A 12,062-nucleotide genomic window follows, 5' to 3' on the forward strand; every position below is an offset into this window, starting at 1 on the left:
GTCTCCGCCCGACTTCCGGCGTCTCCGCCCAACTTCCGGCGTCTCCGCCCGACTTCCGGCGTCTCCTCCCGACCTCCGGCGGTGTCTGACTGCGCTTCTGGCCGTGCTCTCCTGGTCGTGCTTTCTCTGTCCCCGGCCTGCCCTGTTTTCTCGCTCACTGAAGCCGCAGCCCCAGGTATTTCTATCCCTGTCGCTCGAGCTTTATGGCTCTTCCTGCCGTCGTGGCGTGGGGGAGAGCGTGTCGGACAGCCACGCCCCTTCCAGCCTCCGGGTCCCGCTCACTAGCGAGGGGCCGCTGCTGTGAAGCTCCGTTTGTCTGGGAAACGGGGCAGGAAATGCCAAAGTCCGGGGGTTTGGGGCAGCCTGGCGGCTGTGTTGTGCTTCGATTCTCGCCCGGCCGTGGGAATGAGGCGGGGGCCGGGCGGAGGGTTCCCGGAGCCGCGGCCTTGCTGTCGCCCGGGTCCCCGTAGGGGCGTGTGTGCAGGCCTCTGGCCCCGCCGCGGGGCAGCACGCCCTCGCCTCTTCGTGCAGCCTAATTCTGGAGAAGGGTGGTGTGGTCCTTAGCACTTCGCAGCGTTCTCGTTGCTTACTAACTTCCTGCTTCATTTGTCACCTCCCGTTAGAATGGAACCCCGGGCAAGAATTTTCTTTTCTTTTCCTCTTTCTGTCCCCGACGCTTCTCCCGGTGTCTGGCCTTGAGAATGTTTATGAGAAAATGTTAGCAAGAGCGTTCGTCTCCATGTGCCTTTATGGACAACTCCAGAAGGGCCGCTCCATCAGCTTCTCGCGCTGACCTTTTCAAATTCCAGCGCCTTAAAATTAGTGTAGGGGCCTCCCTGGGGGTCCAGTGGTCAAGAATCCGCCTTGCAGTGCAGGGGACGCGGGTGCCATCCGTGGTCGGGGAGCTAAGCTCCCACGTGCCGCCGCGCAGCCAAAAAAAGAAAAACAGTTACTGTAAAATGTTAATTTCTTATGAGTTGATGTCCTTCGGTTTCATGGTGTTTATCCGTTCTGTTTCCCTGAAGATCCAGAGGGCTCAGCACATAATCTCTGGGCCCCTTGATAAATAACAGTCGAAGTAAACTCTTCCCTAACCCAGTCTCATTTCCGGCTGCAAGCTGGTAACTTTGACTTTGCCTCCAAATATCAAAGGATACATAATAATTAAAATTTTTATTCTGATTTACTAGCTTAAAAGCAGGTTTTAGCTTATTATTCCAAAAATTGTCACTTTTACACCGTAACCTCATAACCATTCTTACCAAGATGAATATCCTGATTAACTAGGCAGCATAACTAAGCACTGCTACTTGGCTGTCAGACTTTGGGGGGTTCAAATTCAATCTCTAATAGATACTATCCTGTGACTTTGGACAAATTACCTAGCCTCTCTGCCTCAGTTTCCTCATCTAAATCTGGGTAACAATATGTATATTTTAAGGCTTTTATGAGGATTAAGTGAATTATCTAGGTGTTTTAGTATCGGACACACAGTAAGTACTCAATAAGTGTAAGCAATTACTAACCATAAATAGCGAATACTTTATTATAATAATTACTAATATCAGCATATTTTAAAATGAAGTTAAAACTGCAAAGGTGCTTTGAGGCTGCCTCTGCATTCTTAGAAAATAGAACGTGATTCTTCCTGTTATACAGGTTTTTAGGTGTAAGAGACTAATCCAACTGTTACTCTCACTGTGTCTAGAGTTTTCACAGTAAAGTAACAGCTTTATATAAACTGTCATATTCCTCGAACCAACCCGAATAACAGAATCATACCTTTGAAAACCTCTCCAGAACTGATCTCCAGTGAGAAGATAAATCCTCTTAGAAGACAACGTGTCAGTCTGCTTAGTTAAGACAGGGCTTCTGAGTTCTGAAGTCTTGCCCATGTGTAGCTAGAACAGAGCCAAGACTATGCACTATCTCTGAAGGCTAAGGACACAATTTCATCCCAAGAGAGGGAAGAATATTATTCCGAAGAGCCTATTACTGTTTCTGTCTGTTCTTCGTTAAGTGTGGCAGGATAATATTAACAGGTTGCCTCCTCCAGCCACTGTCCTCTTCTCTCGATGTTTTTGTGCATTACTCCACCCCAAATGAGCAGCCAGGCATTCTGTGCTTATTGCTTTAAGGGAAGATGTGACAGCAAAGAAAGCGTCCTTCCTGGCTTTGGTGTTGCAAAAGGCTTGGCTTTACAGGAACAAAAAAGACTCCTGGCAGAGCAAGAGATTTGGATAAAACATGTTTTGTAAGAGCCTGGCTTTCTACTCGCAGAAAAAACTAAAACAAACCCATCTCCTGTGCTGGGGACCAAGGAGGCTGTGAGTGGTACAGGCAAGAGAGAAGGAGGGGGGCAGTGGGGGCCGGTCTCCACTGTCCCCGAGATAGGGAGTCTGAACGAAGCTCCCCAGTCCCATCCTTGGGACACTGCAGACCTCCATATTTGGGTTTGTGAGATCCAAGAGCAGGAGGAAGGTGTGCCCAGAGACCTGAGCACCGCCCAGGAAGGCAGTGGGCCCAGAGAGAGAATATGGACTCATGGGACGCCTGGTGTGAGTAGGTAGGTGGCAACTAGATGGACTCTCAAAGACCTTCTGTGCCCTAACGTGGAATGCGAGCAAAACGGTATCCCTGTATATCCAGGTGTGCCGTGGAAGAAGAAAGACACGTCCACACTTCAAGGGAGCTTGCAGGAGGGAACTCTGAGCCCAACAGAGGCTGGGGAAACTGATGACTGCATTAAGATGCTGTGTTTCTCGCTGGATGCCCATGTAGACAGATGGCATTGGAAACCAGAGGCTCCCAGCCTAAACACTCGTCACCAAACTAGACATTCTCAAATTTAGATCCAGCTGCGGGGTTGGTGGGAGATACCAGGAATTGGCAGAGATTATGGTATCACCAACCGTTTGGAAGAGGCAATTCAAAACTGAACTTACTTAAGGTGAGTTATAGAAAAATAAACTTGTGTTTGTACCTTCACATGGGAATAGGCTGGGATAAGGACCCAGACCAGTTTGAAGTAACATCCAACCCCACTGTCAAAGGTAAGAAATGAGGAAGGACACCAGGGACTGGGGAGAAAGCTTCAGGACCTTAGATGTTAAGAGTCAGCCTCTGACAGCAAAGTGGGAACTCGGGGAAGAGGTCCACATGCAGCTCTCTAAGGAGACAACATGACTCTGCTCCTAGAAGGAGCGCTGGTGTGGATGAGGTGGCAAGGTGTTGGAGAAGGTCCTCAGTAAGGACCCCTGCTCTGAGCCGCTCAGAGAAACGGCTGCTTCCAGTGCAAGGTCAATCGTTAAACATTAGAGTGGAAAGGCAGCACGCAGGCTCTGCCTGCTAGATGTGTGACTCTCTAAGGATAATTGTAGGTCTTCCAGGTGGGAACATTGAACCAACGGAAGACAGCAGATGCCACCAGGGGACAGCAGAGTCTCTGCCATGAGCAGAAATCATCCCACAGACAGAAATGGTGCCATGCGCTCTGGGCCTGAGGACCCCCATGTGACAAGATCCATCCTCCAGGAGCTGGTGGGGATGCAACAAAAAAGGGTATTGAAGACCGGTGCACAGTGACACCAGTAAGAAGGTTTGTGTCTACTCCTTTCCTGAGGAGTAATAAGATTCATTCTAAGTGTTTTCCATTGCAAAATGTGTATTTCTCTGATAGACCAAAACCAATGATACACTAATGTGAACCCAAAAAACCACTGTTGAAATCCTTAGTATTCCTTCTTTCTGAAGAAAAATGTTCACATTCATCTACAAGGACTTCCTCAAAATGGATTTTATAATTATCACAAACAGAAATAATACCAACACCTACTGCTCATTGCTGTGTGCCAGCCTCTGTGCTGAGTGCTTTACATAATTAATGTTATTTAATCCTCAACATAACTCTGTGTCATAGGTGATCTTAACATCCTATTTTACTTACCAGGCAAATAAGTGCTAGCGAGGTCACGAAAGTTGCCTGATGTGGCCTGCTAAGCCAATTCACTGTGTACTAGAAAGATGGAACCTGACACTGTATCTTTAAACCTATAAGATTTAAACACTGTGTAAGAAACTCCAAGATATTTAAAGGGCCCCGAGCTCCTTGTGACATCAGCACTGGACTTGGTTTATCCTTCTATAACTTGGCTTTGACCTGGCATCTTAAACAGTTTAGGCTTCTATACCTTTTGTAAGTCATTATCTATAGAATGTGAACCGAGGCAAATAAAACACTTTTCCATAGAAAAAGAAAACAATAATAAAATTTCCTCCTAATCACTTCGCAGAGAGATTAGAGAGTTGGTGCCAGTCTTCTAGCGTCTCCATGAATTTCCCTAATTCGGGGCAGAGATTGAAGGCAAAAGAAACTAATAGACATGCAAGTAACAAATCCTGGTGACTGACTGAAGGGTTACCCTAAGTAGGAGCATCTATATAGAGAAGGTCTGTTAGGACCTTTTGATTGACAGAGACTTTTGTGATATGTTGAGGATTTAGAATTATCTCTAAAGAGGCAACGTAGGATTTTTAGCAGGGTTAACATTAAAAGATTTGCATTTTTAAAGATTACTCCGGTTCTAGCATGGAGAACAAAATCAAAGGAGCCCCAACAGATGGAAGGAGGGCTGTGCACCACTTAGTAGTGGTGAGAGGTGACTAGCTTGTGCAACGATGCTGATAGTAAAGATGGATAAAAATTGATAGATGAGAAAGCCAAATGGGGAGGGAGGTGTGAAATCAACAGTTCCAAGCAATGGATTGGATATGGGATGTGACAGAAAATGGATAAAGGACAGACCACACCTGGATATGGGAAGGCTATTTGCGATTTATGGTGGGAAACTGGAAGAAGATAATATTTGAGTGGAATATCCTAAGTCTGGTCTTGGATACGTTGAGTTTGAGGTACCCTTGAGACATTCGAGTGGGGATGTTGAATAGTTAATTGGATATATCATGGGGGGAGGTCTAAGATCAAGATGGAAATTTAGGGGTCATTAGTATACGGGTGACAATTTCATGGGGACAGGTGTGATTTCGGGGGGAACAGAGCAGAGGGTGAGTAGAGAAGAGGTCCCAGGGCAGAGCCTTGAGGAACCACAACATTTAAAGGCCCAGGAGAGAAGGATATGTCTGAAATGAAGGCAGAGAAGAAAAGTCGGAAACACAGCAAGGAAAGAATGTGGTGTCTGGGAGCTCCCTGGCAGTCCAGTGGTTAGCACTCCGCACTGTCACTGCTAAGAGCCTGGGTTCAGTCCCTGGTCGGGGAACTAAGATCCCACAAGCTGTGCAGCGCAGCCAAAAAAAACCAATGCGGTATCATGGAAAGAAAGAATGTTTCAAGGAGAAAGTGAAAAACAGGTTGACAGGTAAATGTGGGAGGTCAAGTAAAAAGAGGACTGAAAACATCCACTGAATATAGTGACCACGGAGGTCTCTGATGACCTCGCTCTGGCATTAATAATCAATGGTATTACATCTCTAGTGGAATAATTCATGGTAGTAACATTTATTCCCAATAATCTTAACATTAGTTTTAATGTCCTTAAACTTACTGAAAATGATAAGTACAGTATAGAATTCCTGTGAACATTTAAATGTCTTTGGAAAAAGAGGGTTTTTTTCCCACAGCATGATCCAGTTCCTTTGGCAGAATGATTTGTGGGAATTAAAAGAACTAACATTGCTGAATATCTGCTGTGTGCCTGATGCTTTCACATGCCTTGTAAGCATCGTCTGCATCCTAGCGTCCATGTCAACCATTGTAGATCAACACTGATGGCTGGTGGTGACAGTCTGAAGTTCAAAAAGGTGAGTTGTCACATGGAAGGTTTTGAGTCCTCTTTCCTATACCACATCCCACCAAAGTTGTTGTGTCCAAAACTGAACTCTCATCTGCAAGTCCCCACACTCAAATTACGTTCTCCTCGTGTCATACCTTCTCTATTTTTTAACAAGTATCATGGGCTAGAAATATTTAAGCTCTCACTCTGCAGAAGCAGAAAGCGTCTGGCAGGCAGCCGGTCCTCAGAAATGTTCATTGTCACAATCTGTCCGTTTCTCTTTATAACATTCTCAAAGCCACCTCCCTCCTGTTCAGGAGCTTTCACACTGAGATGGAATTGTCATTGATGGGTCTGCCATCTCTAGGTTCCCCCCTAGTTTATAAGAGGAGCATTCAATAACATGATGGATGGCGTTCCTGATGATACCAAAACACAGACTCTACTACTCCCCAAGGCTTTTTCTTGTATTGACCCTCAAAAACAAGTATACAGGGGCTTCCCTGGTGGCACAGTGGTTGGGAGTCCGCCTGCCGATGCAGGGGACACGGGTTCGCACGGGTTTGTGCCCCGGTCCGGGAAGATCCCACATGCTGCGGAGCGGCTGGGCCTGTGAGCCATGGCTGCTGAGCCTGTGCGTCTGGAGCCTGTGCTCCGCAATGGGAGAGGCCCACGTACCGCAAAAAAAAAAAAAAACAAGTATACAAAGGAACATATTGTTAAGTCATTTTTACAGGTGGCCAGAATAGTACTGTCTATTGAGGGGTATAGATTTCTAGAATTCAAATTCGAAGGATGGCTATGTTTAGCGAAACCAGGGCTTAGTGCTTATCATGTTCTTTTTGCAATTCCTGCTGACGGTTATGTGGTATCAACTAGGCTTTTAACAGGCTCTGAATTGTGGCTCCATCATTGAGATGACAAGTGACAATGTGAAATGAAGGATTTCTATGCTGTTGATAGGAGAGTCATTCGAGTGCCCTGGATAGCAGACCAGTGTGAAGCAGAGAAATGAGCTTGTATTTTTGCCCACAGAAAGGAATATCTCACCTTGCTAAGAAGAAAGGTTTCAGAGAGGGTTATGGCTTTCCTCAAATCGCAACAATGGATCTATTTAAGTCCTGGAACTCTGCTGGTTGCCCCAGAAATCTGTACTACAAAGCATCATCCAAAAAAAAAAAGTCAACCTTGACTGTAAAAGCGGTGAGGCTGGTGGTTGAATCCTTTTTCACAGAGGAGGAAACCAGGTAGAAGAAGCTAAAGAATACGTCCCAAGGCTATGTTGTCAGAACTGGCAGGCCGTGAAACATGCTGGCTAGGTCAGCAAGAGCATTGCTCTTTCTCTATCTCGATGTTTGGGAACATCTGCCAATAAAACGGTTTTGTTTTTATCATTAGTGATGATAGTTTTATCATTGTTGCTTTTGAGAAAAAATTAGCCAGCCGGTTCAGCTGCTTCTTGAGTATTCCCTTAAAAGTGACCACTGGACCATGCTGTTGGAAGGAGGCTGTGTGTTCAGGTCATTAAAAAATAACAAATCTTGGACTTCCCTGGTGGCACAGTGGTTAAGAATCCTCCTGCCAATGCAGGGGACACGGGTTTGAGCCCTGGTCCAGGAAGATCCCATATGCCACAGAGCGACTAAGCCCATGTGCCACAACTACTGAGCCTGCGTTCTAGAGCCCACGAGCCACAACTACTGAGCCCGTGAGCCACAATTACTGAGCCCACGTTCCACAACTACTGAAGCCCACGCACCTAGGGCCCGTGCTCCGCAACAAGAGAAGCCACCACAATGAGAAGCCCGCGCACTGCAACAGAGAGTAGCCCCTGCTTACCGCAACTAGAGAAAGCCCACACACATCAATGAAGATCCGATGCAGCCAAAAATAAATAAATAAAATTTAAATAAGAAAATAAATCTTTTAAGCTTCAAATGGAGAATTTAGATCATAATTATTTAGTACACGGTTGAATTGGAATGGGATCTAGGAAAACAGAATTTCTCTGTACTCAGATTCTTGAGACATGCTGGATGAGGACTCTGTTCATTTCAGTTTACTTTTATATCTAGGAAAATACTCAGATACGATAAAGTGATAATACTTGCTGAAGTATTTCCATTAGTAGTATAACATCTACTGAGAAAAACTGTCTTTATTCAGCTGACATAACTGAGTACCTGATACCTGCCAGGCCTGACATATAGTTATAAGGAGAAATAGACTTGCTGTTTTTAAGGAGTTCACTGTTTTACAAAAGAGACAGATCATTATAATATATGTATAATTTGTGTATAATAATGCGTATACATAATAACATGTATAATACTCAAGACGTGGGAAAAGAATGGGAGATTCAACTTTGGAGATCTCTAACAATTTTATAGGGGAGACACCATTTGATCTAAGTCTTCGTAAATTCCAGAAAATACTTCACCAGCAGACACCTGTTAATATTATACATATAGCATGGTCTAAAAACTGTTTAAGAAATTAAAAATTAAAAACCAGCGAAAGAAAAGCTGTTATTCCCAAAGTATGGGGGAGAACAAGATGGAATGTTAATAGTAGAACATCTGATAAGAATGAGACCTAGATTCTCAGTATATTGAGGAAAAAGGTAGTGTGCATCCTGATGGTGTAAGTACATGAAAGTCAAATAGAAAAAGAACTCCCCATGTATTCACAGTTCATCCAGATTTGCTCCAAACTCAGAACTGTAAGCAAAACTCGACTATAAATAAATAAATAATTCTAGAGTATGTTCAGTGTTTTCATTCCTTATTCAAAATCTAAGAATGTTTGAGAGACGCTTAAATGACACATATTATCTACCCAAAACTTTCAATTGCTCAAAGACAAACTCATGAGACATTTTCATTTGTATATGGAAAACGTTTCCTTCTAGTCATGTTGTTTGCCTAAGTAGAATTTTTTTTATAATTAATTTTTATTTGAGTATAGTTGATTTACAGTGTTGTGTTAGTTTCAGGTGTACCCCACAGTGAATCAGTTTTACGTATACATAGATCACTCTTTTCTAGATTCTTTTCCCATAGAGGTCATTACAAAGGATTGAGTAGAGTTTCCTGTGCTCTACAGCAGGTCCCTATTAGTTCCCTATTTTATGTATACAGTGTGTCCATAACAATGGACACAATCTCCCAGTTTATCCCTCCCCACCCTTATTCCATAACCATAAGCTTGTTTTCTGCATCTGTGGCTCTGTTTCTATTTTGTAAATAAATTCGTTTGTATCACTTGTTTTAGATTCCACTTATAAGCGATACCATATGACATTTGTCTTTCTCTGTCTGATGTACTTCACTCAGTATGACAGTCTCTAGGTGCATCCATGGTGCTGCACATGGCCTTATTTCGTTCTTTTTTACGGCCGAATCATATTCCATCGTGTATATGTGCCACAGCCTCTTCATCCATTCCTCTGTCCACAGACACTTAGTAGATTTTTTAACTTACCGGTCATCAGTGTTGGGGAAAGGTGGAACCGGACCCGGAGCCAAGCCGGGCGGAGTGGCAGCAGGTGGGGTCGGGCTCTGGGAGCCGCGGGCCTGGGGCCCGGAGATGGCGCTGGCCGCCGAGGCTCTTTCCGTTGGGCTGCACACGGGAGTGACAGTGCTCAAACAGCCGCTGCTCTAGCGAAGCTGCTCATCCTAGGGAGTCGCGAACCGCTGCCCGCCCCCCACCACTGGGACTGGCGTGCCGGAGAGGAAGGTCCTCTCCCCGCCAAGCGTCTCCACCCAAGCCGAGGACACTGCGCGGTGGGTGGGAAGCTAGTGCTGTGCCGGGGACTGAGCCCCTGGCTGGCGCCCACCGCCCTCTGCACCGTGACCCAGGCGGCGTGAAGAAGGTTCTCCCTCCGGAGGAGACGGAGCAGGTTTCCGTCAAGCCTGGCACGAAGACGTCTCTGACAACGGTGGCGAAGGAGACCTCCTACATGATGATGATGCAAGGCATGTCCCACGTGCTGGCCCACCCGCTGCGTGTCATCTCAGCGCACTGCGTGGTCCAGTTCATGGGAGGAAGGCCAAGTACAGCAGAAAGTTGAGCTCCATTGGGAAGATTTTCACAGAAGAGGGGCTGCTGGGATTCTTTGTCGGCTTGATCCCTCACCTCCTGGAAGGTGTGGTTTCCTTGCGGGGCTCTAACCTGCTGGCCCGCTTCCTCAGTGCCTACCTGGTGGGTGACACTCCAGGGGGGCTGGGGAACGACCAGAATCCAGGTTCCCAGTTCAGCCAGGCCCTAGCCATCCAGAGCCACCCCAGATATGTGATGGGGATGGCAGTGAGCGTACTGACCTACCCCTTCCTGCTGGTGGGCGGTCTCATAGCTGTGAACACCTGCAGGCTGGGCCGCTGCCTCACTCCTCAGTGTTCGAATCCGGATCCACTGCTGGAAGGACCCGAGTGTGCAGGGCCAGTTCTTCCGAAGCTCCAGCCTCCTTCTCTGCCGGGTGTCATCAGGATCATACCTTGCCCTGGAGTAACCTGAATCACCTAAAAAAGCACACTGTCTCGGCCAGGACACCGTGGGTGAGGCCGACCATCATGGGACACGTGTAAGATGACCAGCCCAGGAAGACCTAGATGTGCTCCAGGCCAGCTGGGCTTCAGTTTCCATAGGTGCCATGCGTCTGTCCAGAAGCAGGGGCTGGGTGGCAGTGAGACTGCGTCCAGTGCATTGGTCACTGTTAGGCCTGGGGAAGGTGGGGCAGAATCCCCTGGCTTTGCAGATTTCCCGAGTCTGCCTCATGCAGGGGGCCAGAGAATGGCTCGTGGAGCCTGAGGTTGGATGAGCGAAGGCTCGTGAGGTCAGATCCCAGCCCCCATTCACAGCCCTCAGGTCAGCCCCCCTCTTATCCTGCAGCTCAGCTGGGAGCTTCGCTTTCCAGCTTTGTAAATAGGGTGTGATCCCTTTTCAGGAGCCACTGTCATGTCCAGGCCTTTGCTAGGAGGCTGTCTTCGTTTTTCTCAACACTGCTTTTCTGATAAGTCAGCACCTTCTGAATGGAAACCGTGTGACTGCTCAGAATGTGTCCCCCTTGTCAAATGCTCGTCGGTTTCATGGTGACGCCTCACGTGCAGGATATGGTTACTTGTGCGGCTGTGAACACCCAGATGTTAGGTAGATCGGTGTCTCTAGTCCTATCCAGTTGGAAGTTCCTAATAAGATTTGACCCTTTTTCCCTCAAATAAATGCATTGGTGGTGATTTCGAAGAAAGTAAAATAAAATAAAATTGCCAGGTCTTTTAACACCATTTATGAGAAATGTAAATGGTAACAGACCCAGATTGTGGGACTGCATGGGCTAAAAGAAATGCCTTTATAGTAAGGCAAATATTATTGTTTAACATTATTTGTATATTATAAAATTTATAGTATTTAATTTTTAAACAGCTGATTTTTTAAATTCTCTACATATCTTTTAGTGGAAGGTAATCAATTACCATTAAACTGAAATTTTAAATAAGCACTAATACGTATTGCATGCTGATGTGTCACCAGTGTTCTATATACTTTATATCAATTTGCTTTTTAAGAAATAATTTACATGTTCAAAGAATATAATCAAAAAATGGAAAAGGTATATAGAGTGAAAAGCTTTCTGGCCACTGAAGAAATACTTCAAAAATTTCCACCAGGAAATTCCAGCTTTGGGGGAAATCAATGCTACCATTTTCTTAAGTGTTTTTCTTGAGCTTTTCTGTGATTATACAAACATTCCATCCCCTGTTTTTACACACTGTTTACACCTTGCTTCTTCTGATTAGCAGTATATCCTGGTAACATCTCATTTGATGGCATAAACATTTCCTTGCTCTTTATTACAGCATGGTATGTGATTGCATGAGTCCATCAGAACAAACGATTATAGATGGATATTTAGGCTTTTTCCACTCTATTCTTACTATAACAGCACTGCAATAAATATCTGCTACAGTTATCAGTTTGCTCATTTACAAGTACATCTGTTCAATAAATTCCAGCTAGAGGAAGTGCTGGTAGAGGTATGTGTGTGCATTTGATAGATATTGATAGATACTGTAAACTGTTTTATGTGGTAGCTGTATCGATATACACCCCCTTGAGCAGTATACCTGTCTCCACCAGACGGTCACCTCCAGAGGTGTTATTGATCTTTTTGATCTTTGCCAGTCAGACAGGAAGTGCCTTATTTTGCTTTAAATGGATTTTCTTATTAATCCCTATAACAATAAGTACTATTATCATTACCATTTTATATATGAG

At 45.3% G+C, this 12,062-nt stretch overlaps 1 long non-coding RNA gene and 1 pseudogene across 1 annotated transcript; both read left to right on the forward strand.

The window, feature by feature from the left end:
• Positions 1 to 42: 42 nt before the first annotated feature.
• LOC117200038 (uncharacterized) lies at positions 43 to 9,052 on the forward strand. The gene is made up of 2 exons (XR_004481467.2): positions 43 to 175; positions 1,801 to 9,052. It is a non-coding gene; the product is annotated as an uncharacterized LOC117200038 (long non-coding RNA).
• Positions 9,053 to 9,141: 89 nt separating this feature from the next.
• LOC117200036 (mitochondrial carrier homolog 1-like) lies at positions 9,142 to 11,279 on the forward strand (annotated as a pseudogene).
• Positions 11,280 to 12,062: the final 783 nt, after the last annotated feature.

The sequence above is a fragment of the Orcinus orca genome, chromosome 4 (genome assembly GCF_937001465.1).
Source record: "Orcinus orca chromosome 4, mOrcOrc1.1, whole genome shotgun sequence".
Taxonomy (NCBI): Eukaryota; Metazoa; Chordata; class Mammalia; order Artiodactyla; family Delphinidae; genus Orcinus; species Orcinus orca.